The sequence below is a fragment of the Peromyscus eremicus genome, chromosome 8a (assembly GCF_949786415.1).
Source record: "Peromyscus eremicus chromosome 8a, PerEre_H2_v1, whole genome shotgun sequence".
In the NCBI taxonomy this organism is placed as follows: Eukaryota; Metazoa; Chordata; class Mammalia; order Rodentia; family Cricetidae; genus Peromyscus; species Peromyscus eremicus.
The window spans coordinates 92,876,717-92,897,998 of NC_081423.1; the positions used below are offsets into that span (position 1 = coordinate 92,876,717).

At 39.2% G+C, this 21,282-nt stretch overlaps 1 protein-coding gene across 2 annotated transcripts in view; it reads left to right on the top strand.

Moving 5' to 3' along the window:
- The window catches only part of Kcnj16 (potassium inwardly rectifying channel subfamily J member 16), a 56,300-nt gene that overhangs the window by 29,687 nt on the left and 5,331 nt on the right, over positions 1-21,282 (top strand). Inside the window, exon 2 of one of the 2 annotated variants that reach the window (XM_059269798.1) lies at positions 7,307-7,386. The exons of the other annotated variant lie outside the window; for it this stretch is intronic. The gene's annotated coding sequence lies outside the window, so the exon portion shown is untranslated. The remainder of the gene's footprint in view (positions 1-7,306; positions 7,387-21,282) is intronic. 2 annotated transcript variants of the gene reach the window in all.

A 21,282-nucleotide genomic window follows, 5' to 3' on the forward strand; every position in this document is an offset into this window, starting at 1 on the left:
TCACTAGCAGAAAAGACACAATTAGAAAAAGTACAGTTTGACTGTGTGGTAATTCCAAGACTATGTAGGTACGGGATCATAGATTTGGCCATAAGTATCTTATTTATAAAGAACACGAATCTCTGCCTTCCCAAAGCTCCCTTTGACTCCTGTGAGTCTTTGAACCATCCTGAGAACTCAGAGGAGGGTGATATAGTGTCTGCAGAGCTTCTGAGAGTCACTCAATGAGAGTGACCTTTCCTAGTTTTTCAGCTTCTCCCCACTTTCTTCAGAAAAGCCTTTAACAGTATCGGTCCCAAGATAGTATACAATCTCTGTTGATATGGTACCTGGCACATAGGGACTACAAATACACAGAGATAATTGTTATTAGCTCCATTTTCAAGAAGAAGGAAATTCTGGTATAAAGAGTGACTTGATTTAATAGCTGAACTCAGAGTGATATTGCAACAAATGGCTCAGACCCAAGAACACCCACTTTGTTCTCAGATTTGAGAAAAATTCCAGCCAATTGTAAGTTTGTAGTGGGGAAGGTAGAACAAAAAAAAGGTAGTTCTAGAAAAATTATCAACTTTGATATGTTGCTGCCGTGGATTTTGCTCTTTGATAACTGTGTTTCACCCCTGGGCCTCACTCTGTTGATGAGCCCAGTCTCCGGCTAGTGATGCAGCTGAGGTCAGAGATGGTATGTTAGAATGTGCTGGCATGAGGAAGAAGCAAGGTCAAGATGATTTAGGGCCAGGCACATTCTCTTCTGTGTAATGGTGTAATAAAGATTAACCATTTTATATTTTGATCTTTTAAAGTTGACCCATATCAAAGCATCCACTATTGAGTGAATCTGCCCAATGGCTTCATCTATCATTGTCATGTGGCTGTTTCAGATCAGCCCTTGTTTGACTCAAGTACTTAAGCTTAATGAACAATTTCTAAACATTGACAGGACCTCTGTTATTCCACAGTGTTATCAAATTTAATTTTTGGAATTAACTTTTTTTTAAGGTGTAAAATAGCTAGTCTGGATGACATGAGCCCCCCTATGCACCCACATCTGAACTAGAACCCAGAATGTAGACCATATTGACCTTGAACTGTTAGTCATTCTCCTGCTCTGTTTCCCTAGTACTGTGGTAGCATATACTAATTATCACTAATGATCACAGTACTTGGGAACTAACAGTTTAAGGTCAATGTAGTCTACATTATGGGTTCGAGTTCAGATGTAGGTGCATAAAGAGACACTGTCTTAAATATGATACCATGTATGGCTTCCTGAGTTTTCCCTAATGGTGGCTCAGAAAATCCCTAATCACATGTGAACTCCTTCTCATCCCATTGTTGATATGTTTTTAAGCTTTGAGCTACAGGCAGATCGCAAAATAAAAATGAAAACAAGTCAACTAAACCAGAAAAGTCAACACTGATCAAAAGCAAAGATAGCAACCAGACATGAAAGGGAATGACATTTCCTGTTGATGTGACAGCAAAGCTCGTAATTCTCCTTTTAAATCAGAAGATTCAAGTGCTTGGATCCTAATAAGATGATAAAGCCTGTGTGACAGTTTTATTTTTAATCCTCTTGGGCAGCTATTCTCCATTGTTCATCTCCTAATACTGGAGTAAATACTGTGTGTTTGTTGATGAAAACATTGTAACATGAAGCCTTTTAGCATCTTACTGCTAAAAGAGAACTTCAGAGTTATCTAGCCCAACTCCTTAACAAATGCAGGAAATTCCCCCACAAACCCTTTGATTACACAAATTTCAAACAAATAGTCCCAGGATGGTGTCTATTGTTAAAAATATTAGTGGCAAAACATTCTTGTTGATAAGGGTATTAAATCTGTAACCTTATAAATTCAGTAGGCAGTTCTTAGTCAGACAAGCATCACAAAGCAGGAACTCTGTCTCTGTTGTGTGTGTGTGTATATATATATATATATATATATATATATATATATATATATATATATATATATATATATATGAGCTTTTAGGGACCAGCTTCTCTAATTTCCCTGCCTGTGACCTCCTCCAATCCCCATAGCCAAGGTCATTTGATGTCACGTGTAGTGCTCTCAGCTCCAGGTTCTGAGTTGAACATTTCCGAGGATTCTTATCAACATGGCTCTGTAGCACATTTCAGGGGACACAACCAACATTTCTTGAAGCTAATTCTGTCCTGAACCTATGCCTAAATGATAAGAAATAAGTGTCTCAAGACATATTAATAATGATTCTGCCTCCAACCTATAACATGAATTCCTAAATGGTCTTAATAAATAAATACAGGTGCCAGATATTGGATAAATGCTGCAAGATTGAAGAGACAAAGGAACAAGCTACATCTTACCTGTAGGACTTCTTAGCCTGAAAACTTCAGCTGAAAGAGCTCCCTCAGCCCTTAAAGGCTTAGCTAAAAAGGCCTCTAACTAAAAGGGACGCTTCTGCCAGAAAGCCTTTAGTTCTTGTCTCCTCACGCCTTATATACCTTTCTCCATCCAGCCATTATTTCCTGGGATTAAAGATGTGTGTGCTTCCCAGTACTGGGATTAAAGGTGTGTGTCACCACTGCCTGGCTATATTTTCTCTCCTAGACTGAGTCAATCTCATGTAGTCCAGAGTGGCTTTGAACTCACAGAGATCCAGATGAATCTGTCTCCTGAGTGCTAGGATTAAAGGTGTGTGCCACCACTGCCTGGCCTCCATGTTTAATCTAGTGGCTTGTTCTGTCCTCTGATCTTCAGGTAAATTTTATTACGGTACACATTATATCACCACACCAACCATTTCTCATTTTGCTCATAACAGCTTCAAGCTGTAGTGGCATCAGAGAAACATGTCTTTGTGGTAAAGTACTTCCTAACACAAAACTTTAGCAATGGAATGAGAGGAGTTCTTCATACTCCTTTTCTTCAAATAGTTCCTGTTCATCCTGAAAAGTCTACCAAGCTGGTTAAATGACATTTCTGTTTCCAAGGGAGGGGATGGTATTGATGCCTGGTTTCCAGGGTCCCAGGGAGAAGAATTAAGTATATTCCTGGACATGAAGTGCCAGACACTTAAGAAGCTCTTCTTCTCTGGCTGAGGATTGTGTCATATTCTTATGCCATCTGTATGTGGAGGTCCCTAGACTCAACTTCATATCTGGGACCTTCATTTTGGGTAAGGCTTGCTAGCCTGAATCTATTACACACTAAGCATGGTCACTTCTCTAAATTCCTGAACTCTATATTTTCCTTTTCTTATCTTTCCTCTTTTTTTATCCATTAAGCTAATTAAAGTCCTGACTTTCTTTGCTCTACATATTTTCCCAAGAAAGTGCATGGAACTTCTGTTCTTTTCCAATCATAGCTAAATTTTCTGTATGCCCAGTGAATATCCTTCAGTGTATAATCTCAAATTCTACCCCCACCCCCAGTATGCTGGAATTTTATTATCTACAAACCCAAATGCTTCAAATTTGTAGCTAAGGGAAGAATTACTCTTTTCTCCTAATGAAAGTACTCCCTTCCCACACCAGTGTGCTCAGCTCTCCAAGCCCACATGCAAGATGCCATGAAAACATCATGTCACAACCAGTGGTTCATCAGTGTCAGCAGTGAATTCAACAGACTCAGAGAGCTGGCTGCTTTCTCTCTATAGTCTTTAGAGATTTTAAGTCTTTGGAGATGATGGAAATGTCCCTCTTCAGGTTATAACCAAACTTCAGGCTTTATTTGCTTGTTTTTAGTTGACAAATAACAATTATAAACACACACACACACACACACACACACACACACACACACACACACACACACACTGTGGAATGACAAAATTTCCCGTAAATTTTGTGATAAGACCATTTAAAATCTATTCCTTGGCAAATTTCAAAAGCTGAAACGTATCACTTACTATAGTCAACATGTTGTACAGTAAATTGACAGAATGTTTCCCTTTTATTTAACTAAACTTTTGCGTGTGTGTTGTGTGTGCATTTTGGTGCATATGTTTCTGTTAGTGTTGCACGTGTATATGGAGGTCAGCATCTGGTGTCTTCCTCTATTGCTCTCCACCTTTTTTTCTGAGACAACTTCTGTCTCACTGAAGCCAGATCTCATTTGAAGCTTGCCTGTGAGCTGCAAACATCTGCCTGTCTCTGACTCCCAAGGGCTAGGATTATTGGCATATGCTGCTACTCCTGACTCTTTCTGTGGGTACTAGGTATCTGAGCTCAAATCCTTATGTGTGCACAGCAAGGATTTACTAATTGACTCATCTAGCCAACCCCACTAACTAATCTTTCATATCCATTGACCTACCTTGTCTCAGGTGTTCTTCCATCTCTAATTTTGCCTGGCAGTGCCTCCTCAGTTATCTGTCACGGTGTAAATTACTTTTCATTTCATTGATGCTGGGCTGATACTGACAAAGACAGCCCTTTGATTTGGAGCCAGACTTCTGTAACCTCCTCCTTCATATATCTAATAATCTCAGTGCAATATTATTAACATAACTAGAAGACATCTTCTAATCACAGTTTAAGAATGTCCTTGGAAGAGAAAGCAAACAGATGATCATCTTAGTTTATTGAAAATGGCCTTGGGCTATTCACAGAAAATATAGAGAATATGTGGGGCAGGATTGGGTTGTTGACTAATGTTCAAACTCACAACTCAAGAACCAGTCTTGTATACCTACACACACACACACACACACACACACACACACACACACACACACACACATCCTCCTCCTTTAAAGCATTGACTATTATTAATCAATTTTAATGTTTCTTTGAATACTTTTTTTATTTTTAAGAATGTTATTTTACCTTTATATATGTATGTGCACTGCATGCCTGCCTGATGTCCATGGAAGTCAGAAGAAACATCAGATTCCCTGAAACTAGAGTTAGAGATGGTTGTGAGCCAGCGTGTGTGTGGGTATTGGGACACAAACCCCGATCCTCTGGAAAAACAAGTGCTCTTAACTGCTGAGATATCTCTTCAGACACAAAAAGTTATTTGTTTTTATTTTATACGCATGAGTGGTTTTTTTGCAGGTGTGTATGTGCATTAGGTATGTGCCTGATGACCAAGCGGGTAGGAAGAGAGCATCAGTTCTCCTGGAACTAAAGTTACAGATGCTTGTGAGCTGCCATATTTTCTGGACACCAAACATGAGGCTCTGAAAAAACATCTCTCCAGACTTTCATTAATTTGCTTTTCAAGCAAGGTCTCACTACATAGCTCAGGCTGGCATCAGACTCACAATTCTCCTTCTGCCTCCCATACTGGATTACAGGTGTGTATTACCACACCCAGCCCAGTCTTGAGTCTTTGGGACTAGGACTAGTTCACCCACAAGAGCTAAGCATCTACTTGCAGAAGGAATCAATGCAGAGATAAAGTTGCATGCTTAGGAAGTGTGCAAATGAAGCTTTGTCCTTGCCACCCTCCTCGGGATGCTCTATGACATAAACAACACTGGATTGTATTTTCCGTTGTTGTGTTCAAACATTTTGGTTTAATGCCGAAGGGTTTCCAATTGTCTCTCATCCAATCACTGGATGATAATCTCATGTGTGAAAACACTGAACACTGTCCATGCAAAAGCATCACTGGATGACCTATCAGGACTCCCCTTGGCCTCTTGCCACGAGAGACTTTAGATTGGCCTTTCTTTCATTCATTGTTCGTTCTTTCTTCCTTCCTTCCTTCCTTCCTTCATACCTTCCTTCCTTTCTTCATTTCTTTCTTTCTTTTTTTTTTGTTTTTTTTAAAACAGTATCTGTCTTTGTAGTCCTGTCTGTCCTGGCACTCCCTCTGTAGACCAGGCTGGCCTCATAATCATAGAGATCCTCCTGCCTCTACCTCCCAAGTGAAGAGGCTTCAGATTCTTAATGATTTAGTCCAGTCAGGGTTAATAGGCTGATAGTTACTCAATGTATTGGTGTACCCTGATGTAATAGATGTACCTCAGGTAAGCTGAGCTTATCTTGCAGCAACCTGGTACAGAGAGATAGAAGAACAGAATAGAATGTGTTTAATTCTAGAAACCAAGGTCAGCCTTACACACAAATGACTGGCAATTGTCTGCTTAAAGAGAACTGGATTGAAATCCTAGTGGGTTTTTTTTCACACTCTTTAGTAAACTACTTCAGTTTCTCTTGTAGCTAGGTAATTGACAAAATAAAATATATATATATATATATATATATATATATATATATATATATATATATATATAAATACAGTGTAAATTATACTTAGTAGAATCTGGTAGCACATACCTTTAATCCCAGGACTTGAGGAGCAGAGGCAGGTAAATATTTATGAGTTCCAGGTCAGTCATGGCTACACGAGGTCTCAAAACAAAATAAAAACAAGAAGAATAACAATAACAATAAAATAAATAATTAACAGGCGATAATATCATAAGTGAGGGTCACTTAGTGCCAGTCAGACCTCTGGGTAGAACCACAGAGATGGAATTATAAATTCTGTGCCCACCTCTGGGTAGTCCTTTTTAAAGTTGGTCCACAGGTGCTGGTAGTGGCTTCACTGGTTGAGTTCTGTCCAATAACAGAGGAAACAACAGAGGGACAGATGCATGTGTGCACTGTGGCATTTCTGTGGCCACTAAGAAGAGTGGAGTTATGTCTTCTTGTAGGCAAATGGATACAACTAGAGATCATATTAAGCAAATTAAGCTAGTTTCAGACTAATATAATGTTTTTATATACGGTTTCTAGACTTTATACAGATACATAAAATCATATGCATATATATTTATTTATAATTTTATATATTTATATATATTTATTTCCACTTACTATATATATATATATATGTGTGTGTGTGTGTGTGTGTGTGTGTGTGTGTGTGTGTGTGTGTATGTGTGTGTGTAGTAAGTGGAAATAAAACTGTCTAGGGGAACAAAAGAGAGCTAATGAGAAAGAGCAGTGGGAAGAAAAGGGATGATGGGATGAGATGTCAGGGGATGGGATGGTATGCTATAAATGTGTACAAAATTCTCCCTGGGAAACACAGTCCACGTACAACAAATATGTACAATGAAAATTTTAAGGTATAACTTCAAAAAAGATTTATTGAAACCTATATTGGATGATTATCATTAGGAAGCAGGCATAAGTGGCCAGGCACTTGTAACCCTGAGAGAATACATGAAGCAGTATGAGGGTGGTGTCCCTAAAAGCAGAAATAGATGAATCTTGGTTGCCATCACCAATGACCTTCAAGGTTGTGCCACACTGATACCTTGTACTTTTTTGACATCTTGTCCATCATTGCTTCTATAGTTGCTGTTTGATTAGTGCCATTATGTGGAACTGAGAGTAAAATCTCTTCAGGGAAAGAAGTGCAACATATCCACACATAGGTAAGACCAACGGTTCCGGTGTATTGTCTCCATACACGATACTCTTTGCTTCAAAACAGAAGTGGGCCTTCTCAGGAAAGGAGGTGGAGACTTGCTTTGCTTGCTGCAATAGGCAGACCCAAGCTGTTGCCATGTTTTTGCAGCTCTGGGAGAGAGAAAGCTGTGATCCAAGTGGAAATCTCAGAGGGTCAAAGAGTCAGCCTTATAATTCTTGGTTTTCAAAAGATTCTAGTGCCATTTAGCCAAATGTGAATGAATAAAAGCACAAATATTTTCTTAGCTTGATATGTGTCCTTTTAAAAAAACGTTTGTGGATATGGGAGCTGGTATTGGAACACTCAGAACTGGCTGAAAATCTGCCTTGGAGGGCTGGTTCCTAATTGTGTGTTTATATGGCCTCACACATGCTAGGCAAGTACCCTAACCTTGAGCTTAGCTTCAACCCTTCCATTTTTCCTTTTTGCAATTAAGGTCCCCAGTTTGCCCTTACAGGAAAGTGACAAGAGACTCGGACTCAGTGAAGTTTTATATCTTAGAAAGAGTGCCAATACAGCATTTCTTCCTAAATTCTATGAATGAAAGTAACCAGCATCCTTAGCATAGCCTTCAGTTGTATTTTAAACCTCAAAAGAATTCCCAGACCTATCAGTGGATGAATTTCTTGCAAATGACATTTATCATATGTGGATGTAAAATGGCATTTTGATTAAGTGATAACAAAATCAAATTTTATTTCCAAAGAAAGCCATTGGCTCATCTCTGTGTTCTTCTGCAGGCAACCACAAACCAAAGGGCTAGGGAGTAGCAACATATAGACTATAGTTAAAATTGTTGTAACTAATCTTTATTTTTCCCCAACATAATATTTTTATTAATTACTTGGGAATTTCATACAAGGCACCCTGATCACACTCATTTCTAGTTTCAAAATAGATTAAAATCTGTTTGCTCTATTTCTATGTTGTGTAAATTCTTGGTGAATAAAAAGTTTTGATTGGGATGTTGGAAATGCATTTGTTTGAGCCAAGCATCATTCAAATTTTCATAGACACACTGCTTGCTGAATGAAATAGCTTTAGGAATTAACACTTGAATTCCTAAACTGCTCTTTGCCCAGGAATCTATCTACACCCATTGTCTTTATCTGCTCACTGATTTCAGGGAACACAAAGCCAGTGTGAATAGCACACCCAGGTACATGAATGAGTGTTCTTTACAAAGCACCAGTGTAGCTAGAGTTTTTCTCTGTGGGTCCTATCAAGCCCCTGCAGTCCTGTAGCCCACTTACAAAATAAACATACAGATGCTTATATTATTTAAACTGCTCGGCCATTAGCTCAGGCCTACAATTGTCTAGCTCTTACTCTTATACTCAGCCCATTTCTGTCAATCTATAAGTCGCCACATGTTCTGTGGCTTTACCTGCTGCCTTTACATGATGCTCCCTGGACAGCAGGCTGGCGTCTCCTCCTCTCCACCTTCCTGTTCTCTCAATTTTCCTCTCTGCTAGTCCCTCCTATACTTCCTGCCTGGCTACTGGCAAAGTGTTTTATTTATCAATCAATCATCCACAGCACACCAGCTTACTCTGAGTCGAACTCTGAGTTCAATTTCTCATTATTTTCCTTTTAAAGTTTATTTGTGTATGGCTGTAACTTTCTTCATTATCCGAGGAAGCACAGTTAACCACAGAAGCATATCATTAGGTTGCAGGTTGGAGTCTTAGATGCTGGGAAGGTCTCAAGCAAAACCAATTTTCTCTTGCATGGAGCCCTAGCCTCAGTCACTCTGATACTTTTCTCTCACAGAGGTCTGCTTTCTGAGATGGCTCTTTGAGAGGACATCTCAGGTAGACCAAGGCTGAGTTTCTTTAAAGGCAATAAGAATCATCCCAATCCTTAGTCCAAGTCATCACAGATACAGTTGAATACTGATTAAGTCAAATACATGAAACCATTTCCAGGGTTTTAGCACCGTTGTAGGCATCAGTACATTTGGCTGCTAAACAGAAACACTTAAGAAAAAGTTTCACCCTTTTACAAGGAGATGTAACTCGAAAGTGCCTCTGTCTACTCTTAACCTGACTCTAGATCCCACCAAAATGAATATTCTAACCTGAGAAGCAATGGAGCCAAGCCGTATCTCACTTGCCTTTCCAAGGAAAATGTTACTGATTTGGGTTGTCACTTTGTGCAGACATTCATGAATAATGAAATTCAAACCTTCCAAATCGGGTCAGGCTGGGTTAATCTACAGCACCATCAAGGGAGCAAAAGTATGATGAGAAGAGAAAGCACAGAAAATCAGATTCATGGAAATTCAAGGGCCTATCAAACACACTTTAGTCTTGCCATCTACCTAAATCATCTGTAAACTATTCAGTGGTTGTGCATCTCACCTAAGGAGCCTTGAGAGTGCACACATTCATAGAAAGCTAATCCCACCTTCTAGCAGCATGCAGAGTGCAGAATCCTTAGGAGGCTGTGTATCTGGATCTTCACTGGAGGCTATCTTGTCTGGTATTTTAAGGCCTCCTCAATTTTCTGTATCCACTGGGGAAATGGGAATTGAGCCAACAAATGTTAACAGTTGCTTCATTTTCCTCCCCAATAAAGATGCCGTGAGTTTTCATTTTGACAACTTAAAACAGAAACTGAATCATTTAAAGGTCAGAGAAGTTGTAGACACTATCCAGGGAGTTCCTAGTCTACAAGCATAACACATCTGTGAGTTCACTGATTCCCAGCAGATGCAATAGACTAATAAATAGCCTTTGTGTTGCCAGAGAGGACAGTTCGCAGGCCCTCATCACAAATGAGAAAATAGTAACAGAGACACCAGAGTTGGGTTTCTGTTGGAATACCATTAATGCCGAACTGAGAAGGTCAAAAGTCGTGCCACATATGCTTTCCATAAGTTACGTTTGTTTGGGAATGCACAGTTAGGTCTAATCAAAGCAGCTTTCAAATAAAACTGTCTGGAATCTATTATAGGTCAGTCATAGGGAACCTGGCATGGGAACTATAATGGAGACTGTTTTGTTACCCTTGGGATGGTGGGGGGGATGTGAGTGCCGGGTATCACATGATTTATATTCTTAGTGATGCTAGGAGTTCTGGGCAGTTCTGTCAAATCTTCCTGAAGTAACCCAAAGGTCAAGACAATTAGAAGTGAAAGTGAACTTTAAAACAAGTCTTGAAAGTTGCACATCTTACCATTCACAGCAGGTATACTCACACAAATGCCACTTAATGCTCTTGTTGTAAAAACCTACACTTGAAGATGGTGATGCTCTGCAAAAGATGACCCTGATTCATGCTAGTTGACTCATTTGAAGTAATTGTAACTATAAGTCCTGTTGTTAAACCTTCACTAAATTCTATGTCTTTTGAGAGTAAGTTCCAGAGCATAGCCTCATTTCATGCTCAGAGCAACACTTTTCCCAAAGATACAGATGAGCAGGTACCTGCTTATAAAGGTAGTTTTCTTTCACAGCAAATATAAAATCCAAACAAACAAACAAACAAACAAACAAACAAACAAACAAACAAACTCACTGAATTCTGGACATCCCAACCTATTCCAAAAATGCCAACTCTTCCTAGTAAGCCATCAAACATTTGAACTCAAATTCTTGCCTTTCCATAGCTAGTCTCAATAAGATTTTAAAGAAGTGGATTCCAGCCTTGAGGATGTATAAGAATCACATGGTACTGTCATAGTACAATGACAAAGCTAAAACATTCCCAGAATCTGCAAGTGTCATTTACTTCTCTGGGATTTTAAAAGCAAACTGTTAGAGGACCACACATCCAAACACACTGCAGTGCTGTCCTGAGTATGGGTTTGTACGTGAGTAGATTGCATTGAGATATATTCATTAAGAAGCTGCTAGTTTAGGCTATTTACGCAAATGTGCATCCTAATAACTGTGTATAGCATTCATCCACTTTCTTTCTTGGGGGTTTCAAAGTCTGTCCTTATAGACCACAATCCTGTACACAACAGCACAGCTTTTAATGTTTTCTTTCCAAAGATAAAAGAAAGATTCTGAAAAAATACTTGGCTCTATTGAGCCAAGAAATTGAGGTATTAGCCCTTTAATATGGCCTGGAATGGGGAAGGCAGAACAGGCGGTTCTAAAAGGGACATGTGCTCTTCTGTGCCTCCTGAACCAACGTTGCTTTATGTAGCCCTGATAGATTACCGGCAGCTTTCATGGTTTCCCAGTTGTTCTCAGTGTCCAGATCTGATCAACTCCCTCTTCCCCCAGCCTCCGTGTTTCAAAGGAGATCTGGTTTTACTTAGAGGAATTAAATGTCACTATATTTGTTTCTGTGAATTGTTCCAGCAAAAATTACCGCATCAATGTCTGACTTTAGATGTCTGTAAGACTGTCTGCTTCTCTGGGCTATTTATAGCTGCCTTTTAAAAGGTCTAATAAATGCTTGTAGATTGGTATTGGTTTGTTTTCTCTTTAGAGGACCTCAGAATTGGCAGTTTTCAAATTTTGAACTGAAAATACCTGGATTTCTTTTTGCAAAAGATGTGTTTACTGTAAAAATTCTCCCCCGCCTCTCTCTCCCTCCCACCCTCTCTCCCTCTCCCTCTCTCTCCCTCTCCCTCTCCCCCTCTCTCTCTCTCTCTCTCTCTCTCTCTCTCTCTCTCTCTCTCTCTCTCTCTCTCTGTTTATGTGTAGCATATGGTATATGCACATGTGTGGTAGAGTAGGGCAATAGGTGTCTTGAGGTCTCACTCTCTGCCTTATACCATTGAGACAGGGTCTCTCACTTAATCTAAATCCAGGCTGGTGGCCAGCAAGTCCCAGCCATCCTCCAGTCTCTGCTCCCCAACAACAGTCCTGGTTTTAAAAGTGTACTGGAGTGTGCCAAGCTGTTTTTATGGGTTCTGGGATCTGAATTCGGGTCCTCAGGCTTGCATAGCAGACACCCTTACCCACTCAGGCACTTCTGAAGCTTCCTACTGTAAAATTTAAGATATATAAACATACAAACAACAAATAGAAGAAAAAGGAAAATAAATAACCACACTAAACTGATAGAGTTGCAATTCATTTTTTGCTGTACATCACACCTCCCTGTGTTTAAATACATTTAAGCTTTAAAATTATATTGTTAAAACTGTTAAATAATCATGTTTCTATTTGCACCAAATCATGTTACGTGTTTTTCCTGTATCACTTTTAATATTTACATAGTAAATCTGATTATTCAAATTATCTGTACAAACCCATGCTTATTAGATGGTCTGGGAAAAGTAAAAAATCATCACAAACAGCTTTCTTTTATCTTTTGGTGGATTTTTTTGGCCATTCATGATAAAGTTCTAGAATGAAGTTTTCCAGTAAAAGTTCTAGACTAGTCCAAATTTCTGTAATTTAGATTTGTACTGATTTTTTTTTGTTTTTTATAGATGAAAATATAATTATATCACTTTCTTCTTTCCCTTTCCTCCCTCCAGCCCTCCCATGTGCTGCTCTTCTGCTCCCTCTTGAAATCATGACCTGTGTTTGTTTAACTATTATATATTAGTATATATAACTTTATATATATTTATATATAAAAATTAGTATACATTATATATAACTATTACATATATGTGTGTATGTATATGTATGTAATTATATACGGGAATATATGTGTATGCATATACACACATATAAATGCCTAAATATATACATACAATCTGCTGAGCCCATTTGATGTTGCTTGTGTATATGTTTTCAAGTCTGAACTTTTAATATTAAAAGCCAATTAGGCAGCTTATCCCTGAGGAAGACTATTTCTCGTACTCCTATTGTGTAGTGTGTGTGTATATATATATATATATATATACACACACTACTATATATATATATATATATATATATATATGAATTTTCACATATACTAGCTAACCTTTAGAAATAGCTAAAATTAATACACATGCACACATATGCATTTATACATTTGGATATACCTCTAAAATGAACATTAAATAATTTGCACTGGTACTGGGAGTGCCCCATTTATACAATTTCAGTTATAGATCAATTTAAACACCTTTTATTTTTCAATTTTATTTATTTAATTATTTAAAGACAGACTAGATCCCAGGCTGTCTTCAAACTTCTTATGCAGCCATGTATGACCTTGAACTTCTGATTCTCTTGCTGGCCCTCCTCTAGGGCTAAGAAGATACTAGGAGTGTAGGTCTATACTACTACACACTCTGTGATGCTGAGGTTGAACCCAGGGCCTTTTGCATGCTGGACAAGTGTTCTACCAACTGAACTACACCCCTAGTTCTAGGAAAACATTTTTCAGTACCAAGTACATTTTTAAAAAAAATACCATATTTCTAGAGAATTCTGTAACACACTTGCACTCAACTATTATGTTAAAGCCTATAGTTGTTGCAAAGAAATTTGCAAACAGAACTTTTTTAAAATTTTGAATTGAAAGTTAAAGAGAGAAGAAGCAGGATAATTGGGATCTGGAATTTGGAAGAGTGTCGGTATTGATAGGGTGCTGATGATCTTAGGACTATAGGTTCTTTGATAAGAAATATTGTCTTTCCAATGTTTGCTCATCCATTCCATCAGGTTACAATTAGTGAATGACTGCATGCCACATATTGTATTAGCTACAAGGGATACAGAAGTGAAAAGATTAATGTGGTCCTTTCCTCGTGTAGCTTATGATCTTTTCAATGATGCAATACAGTCAATAATTCAATCATGTATTAGAGCAGGTTTAGGGACACTTATATAAAGAGCCAAAAAATCAGAGATTGTGGGCTTTGCAGATCTCATGTCCCTCGTTACAACTGCCCAACATTGCATGATGTTGATGCAGGGAGATTTTCCTTCTCAGAGTGAAATAAAGGAGTCTATGAAATGTAACAGGCAAATTAACACAAGAAAAAAGCACACACCTGTATTATGTGTACCAGTCATAGTGTTTGCTTCAAAAGCATGAAGAACTGAGTTCAGATCCTTGGCACTCAGAAAAGCCAGAAGTGGCAATGAGTAGCTCGAACTCTAGCACTGGGGAAGGGTAGGCAGAGATACAGAGACAGTTTTCTGCGAGAAGCTCTCTAGCCAGTGTAGCTTTAAGTCCTCAAATCCATGACAGAACTTCTCTCAAAACTTAAGTGGAGAAATGGTTAGGAAGATGTCCCATTGTTAACATTTGGCCTCTACCACCTCCACCTCAACAGTGGAGCACACACACACACACACACACACACACACACACACACACACACATCCAATGCCACACATGATATTACACACACATCACACACATATAAAAATTAGAAAAGGCTAAAGATGTAATGAAGGACTTTTTCTATTGTGGAATAATGAGAAATAAGTAGAGGCCAGATACCACTACTCTGTGTGTAGGAGGGATTATGCAAAGTACTCCATTGTTGATGGGAAGATTGTTTCTTAAGCCAACACTGACAGGTTTTGATTTCACTTTCTACAAAAGAATAAAGTGGAGAAAAGACAAAACACGGAGACCCCTTGAGACACTTTCACTATGGTCCTCTGAAAACATGATCCTTTGAAGATAGGATGGTTTTGACAAGAGGAGAAAACATTGAGGAAACTAATTCTAATAACTAGGACCTGCTGATAGTTTAAATGTAGTTAAGAAAACTGATGAGACTACATTCTTGCACATAGATGATATTTTCTGTTGGCATCAAGTTGATTTTTCAATGCTTTGTTGGTCAAGCAATGAAAACTGTCACTGGTTGAAGTAAAGATGAAAAATAATGAAAAAATTTCGGTTCAGAGAATCAAAGAATTTTTTTATAGTATGAAGGAACTCTGGGCAAAAGCAAGAGACAAGGCAAGATCGAATGTCTGAGACTGTCTCCTAAGAAGTGATACCTATATCCTCTTGAACACTTCAGTACACAGTGTCTCACCACTGGCCTCCCGACTTCCTGGAGTGGCCTTAGATAACAGTACTAAAAAACTTTTATGTAATTTCTTCAGTCTTGACTGTGGAATTCTGATTTGTCACCCCTGTATCATCAGATAGCCCTGTTCTAGAAACATAGTGAGGGGAGGCTTCAGCTATATCTCCTGAAGAATCAGGAAGATGATTCCCTCCCAAATGCCCCAAATACACACACACACACACACACACACACACACACACACACACACACACACAGAGTAGTTGTTTCTTATAGCATTGGATTTTCCTCTTCCTGAGAAACAATTATTCTTTTCTTTTACTTAGTTAACTCCAATTCATCTTTCACATCGTAGCCTGGACATCCATCTCTATCAGACTAGATAAATACTCAGTATGATGAGCTATTGAAGGATAGATACTTATTTAGGTTAAGAAAGTACAATAAAACTAGAGAATACCCATGGTGCAAGTGTATTTTCCATTTGTTACTCATGAAAACCTTTTGTGATATATCAAGTGCTACTCTCAAACTTCATATAAATAGAATCAGCTTAAAAACATTTGTAAGGTGCTGATATCATTTTGCTAACGGGTGGTAGAAACACAGATAGATACAAATCTTGGATTTTCATCTTCCTGTCCTTTACAGACTCTGGGTTTTTTTTTGGGGGGGGGGGGTTCGAGACAGGGTTTCTCTGTGTAACTTTGTGCCTTTCCTGGAACTCTCTCTGTAGCCCAGGCTGGCCTCGAACTCACAAGAGATCTGCCTGCTTCTGCTTCCTGAGTGCTGGGATTCAAGGCGTGCGCCACCACCGCCAGCTCCCTTCACACATTCTTATGCTGGCTCAGATTGCTGTTTTGGACAGTACCCACAGCAGCAGGATGTTATATTTCAGCTTTAAAATGGTCCCTGGAAGAAAGAGGTAAAAGACGTGTTAGAAGGCAGGTGTTATACAAGTTGGGTGAAATCAGGTCAAAGACAGCAAAAGCCTGAGTTCAGTGGTAAAATGCAGATGAATTCCTGTAATGTTAGGTTCCTGTGAGAACCAGCTCTTAGAATTAGTGTAGACCAGTCAGCCAAATCACCCCTATAAATAATAAGAGCCTTAACAACCAGATAGTGACTAGGTCTTAGAAAAACAAAATAGAATGGAGAGCCAGGTTGGCTTGGAAGCATTTTACCTGGGGCAAGAGTGAAATGCACTGAACCTGAATGGCAGGTTCTGAGTCAAACCCTTTCTTGTGGCCTGTGTCACATAGTACCTTCCCTCTTTGCTCCTGTTCCTTCTGCTTTCATATATATATATATATATATATATATATATATATATATATATATATATAGTTCCTTTTCCCTAGAAGCTATTAGTCATGTTGATTGTCTCCCTTGTCACTTTCATAGTTTATATGCATGTATGAAACTCACAAATGTAAACTCCACATAAAGAGGAGGCTGCCCTCCAATGTTCAGAAGGGACTGGACCTCGTGTATAGCAGAAGTCAGTTGAACAAATTCTCAATATAAATTTAGGAGTCATTGGAGAAGTGTTTTTATTACACAACAAAGATTGAAATGTGTCTTTTAAAGGGACATTTAATCTTATCCCAGCTGGCTTCTGCACCAACCTCAATCCAGCTCAAACTGAGGTATGAGCAACCCAGGCTAGCATCCAACCAAGGCAGAGGTGGGCTAGCATCCAACAAAAGCAGAGGTGGGCTAGCATCCAACCAAGACAGGGATGGGCAGGCTGGTTATCAAGATAAAAACAAGAGAAATCATCAAAACTTGTTTTACTCAAACAGGTACACCTACTCTAGACAACAAATGAGTGTAGGATCGCCTCTCGAATTTCTTCAGGCTGTTGAATTTGCTAAGCTTGGGAGTTCTTGCTGAGTTGGATGAGCATGTCTACGTGCACATATACACATATGTGTATGTATGCTTGTATGTAAAAAAATGGGAAACCTCCCATATGAGATAGCTGTTATAAAACAAAAAGTCATTTGCTTTCTGGGATTTGAGGAGGTAGTAGAAGGACAGAGAAACAGCTCTGGTGGCTTAGTGGTAAGAACAGTGGTGCTTCCTCTCAATTTACTTAAAATTACTAAGAACCACACATGATTTGCTACTGTCATACCAGTTGGGGGATTATTTTCTGAGAGAGCGAAAACAAATGTTCTGACATCTTACGGTAAGAAAACAGCCCTTACACAATTCAGGTTCAGGCAATGATTATTGAACAGTTACTCTGTCCTTATAATAGATGTTGGCTTGGCACCCATTATTTCGTTCAACCCTCATAGTGACTCAGTGACACAGGCTGTATTCTCTCAGATCATAAACAAGCACATGAGATTTCAGAAGAGGCTCTTGGAGTTGAGGATAGACCTTGAACTGATGTCTGTCTCAGAACTTAGGTTTTCTCTGTGATAACTCACTACCCACAAAACCCACGTTTGCACATGCATGTAGAAGCCATACAAAGATACTGCATATGTAAGGTATCCTGCTCTATCATTCATTCTCTACTTGAGATAGAATCTCTTGGACAACCTGTAGGCCCTGTGATCTTCCCATCTCTGTCCCATACAGTGATGTGGTTATAGACATTCACATGGACATGCCCATCTGTTTATGTGAAGCCTGGCTCCTGAATTCAGGTCTTCATGTTTGCATAGTCAGAACTCACACTCAGTCATCTCTTCAGCTTCAAAAATACATTCTAGACATTTCTTATTAACATAATTGGGTTTTTATGTTAGATTATTTATAATTATGAATCATTTGACTTTAATTGTTATTTTAAATGCATATTCTCATTATATATGACAAACTGATGTTTTAACACATGTATGGGATCTGTAAAAATCAAATTGTTTTTGATATAATGTTGACATCAAGAAAACTGGGAAACATATCCTAGAGTCTCAAACTTTCTACTTGGTTATAAAGCAGCAAGGCAGCTGTGTGAGTAAGTTTACTCACTGTATAAGCCTGACAACCTGAGTTCCACCCATAGAACCCACGTCAAAAGCCAGATGAGGGTAGGGCGGTGGTGGCGCATGTCTTTAATCCCAGCACTAGGGAGGCAGAGGCAGGCGGATTTCTGTGAGTTCAAGGCCAGCCTGGGCTACAGAGTGAGTTCCAGGACAGACTCCAAAGCTACACAGAGAAACCCTGTCTCGAAAAACCAAAAAAAAAAAAAAAAAAAGGCCAGGTGTGGAAGCAGCAACTGCAGTCCCAACACTAATATAGCAAAATGAGAAGTGGAGACAAAAGAATCATGTGAAATTCACATATCATCTAGCCAGGAATCAGAAGCAAAGCCAAAAAATCCAAGAGAGACCCTGCTTCAAAAAAGGGTGGATAGAGAGAACAATGCCTGAAAGTTGTCCTCCACACACGGTGGCATGTGTGCGCACTTACACTCAGCACACATACACACAGAATAAATAAAGAAATACATTTAAGAAAAAGTTTAAAAACACACAGCAGCACTGGGGGTGAGGAAGGATTTAAATTAGGTTGTGGATATTACTAAGAGACAAACTGGGATGAAGAAAGATCTCAAATGAACGTCCCCACTGGTCCTGCAGTGTTGAGCTCTCCCCTGCCCCAAGTTCCAGGCTGCTTGTTTGTTCTTAACACATTTGAACCCATTTCTTGCTCTCTTTTTTTATTGTACATGGTACTAGGTAACTTAAGGACATTTTCACTAAAAGAAAAGCTGCAGGGATACTTGTCCCAAACTTCCACCCTCCCACCCCCCGACTCCCCCAAACCCCAACTCCCTCTTCCATGAACTCCAACCCCTATAACCACTCTGAGCCTGAGATGAACATTTCAGATGAGAGCCGGCTGAGAAGGAAACAGAAGAACTAAGCAGATGCTTCCTCACAGAGAAGCCATTTGAGCCTGGAGTTGAGGGGCTCCTGGGGAGGTAGGGAGAGTGTCTACTAGGTTCTAGGTGAAGCACACATTCCTTTGCTGAATGAGGAGCTCTGTGGGCCTGCATGCCTTATAAGAATTTCAGGAAAGATAACGTTGGTTGAGGCACCATTCCAAGGCAAAGAGTGGAGGAACAGGTTTTGAAGAAAATAGCAAAAGACCTCGTTTATTTTGGGGTCTAAATCAACACCCCTCTCTCTTCTTCCTCCAACCAGAGCTTACCCTTACCCTCACTATAGCCTCTCACATTGAGTCTGTTATTCACTCCCCTGCCTTCCCCTCTTTCCTCCACAAAGGAGGCTATTTTCAAAACAATGACTTGTGAGAGGAATGAAGCCATCCTTTCTCCTCTTTGCCCTACTAAGTCTCACATTCCCATCAAAACTTATCTCATTTAGTGGTTGCCAGGAGAGTAATTTGATTACTGAGGCCTTGAGTGTCAACTGCCTCAGATCCTTTATATGGGAAAGAAAGTACTTGTTAACCTCAAAAAGCCACTGGCTTCAATAACTGGATTTCAGCGAAAATATTTTAGCTCATTTTTGTGGTGCATACTGAATTACGCAAGACCGATAATGAATGTGCTTATGCTAAGTAGGTGGTAGAGGCAAGACTGCATTTTAGCGTTGATGTGATATGAGGATGCAAAGTCTCGGTCGTGTGCTGTACACTCAGCTTGCTGGGGTAAAGCTTATTTTTGAAGACCGAAATGCAAGAGTGGCTCACTCAGTAAACAGTTAAATATGGGAGGATGTGGCTGAATGGAAGAGAAAATGTTTCAACTTTATGCATGGAGAAACAAGAACAAGTATTGGGTGTGGGGTTCATGTCTTTTTTTTAATGCCCCCTGCTGTGTCAACGGCCCATTCAAAATGCACTGAATTAGTAAAAGGTGCCCCTAAAGTTGAATCCATGCAAAGAAAATATTAAAAGGGAAGTCTGAAAGCAGAGACCTGTAGTTAAAGTGAATTCAAAAATATTTTTCAGTGTCTATTCTTAATATAATTAGCAAATATTAAAAAGTGACTATTGGGGAGAGACATGCTTTCCTCAATTCTGTCTTCTTCCCATCCATCCATTCATCCATCCATCCCCAGATACTTCCACAGAATGAAATAAAATGGAATACCTCTTAGGAGCTTTCTAAATACCTTTAGATGGATTTATTTTATTTCACGTGTATGGATGTATTTCCTGCATATGTGCCTGTGCACCATATGCCTCACTGGTCCCAGTGGAAGCCAGAAGAGAGCAGAATCCTCTGGATTGTAGTTTTAGAGGTTGAGAGGTGCCATGTGGTGCTGGGAATTGAACCAGGCTCCTTTGCAAGAGCAGATAGTGCTCTTAGCCTCTGATCTGTTGCTCCAGCCACAACCTTTGTATGTTTTAATAAATTCTGATAATATTTTAGTGATTCATCACCCTGATTGTGAATGGTCCCTTTTGTTTTAACCCCACCTATAGAAAGCACTCTCCCACAGCTGAGGACTCAGAGTGCATCTGTTGCTTTTCTTAATTACCATCCAGCAAAATGGGCTTCTCTTGACTCAACATCTGCCTTTGACTTTTATATTCCATAATTATACTTGATTTAGTTTTCTTTCTAGATTTGAAGTGCAAGATAAATCTTGAAGTTGGGAGTTTGCAAATGCTTTCTCTTGATGGAGTTTGTGGTGGCAAGATGATTATGAAAACATTCAAGCAATTCAAGATTATTTGTTACATTTATTTGTGTGTTTGTGTTAGTGATGTGGTGTGTGGAGGTCAGAGGACAACTTGCAGAAGTCAATTCTCTCCTTCCAGTGTGTGTATCCCAGGGATCTTGTGAAGTAGTCAGTCTTGGTGGCAAGCAACTTTACTCCCTGAGCCATCCACTGACCAACATTATGCCAATTTTAAAGGCTAGATCTTCATCCTAAGAAATAGGTATAAAATACAGAACTCACATGAACCCAAAAGCACATTCCTCTGACGGCTAATAGCGAGCAGTTGAAAAAGTTCTCAAGTTAA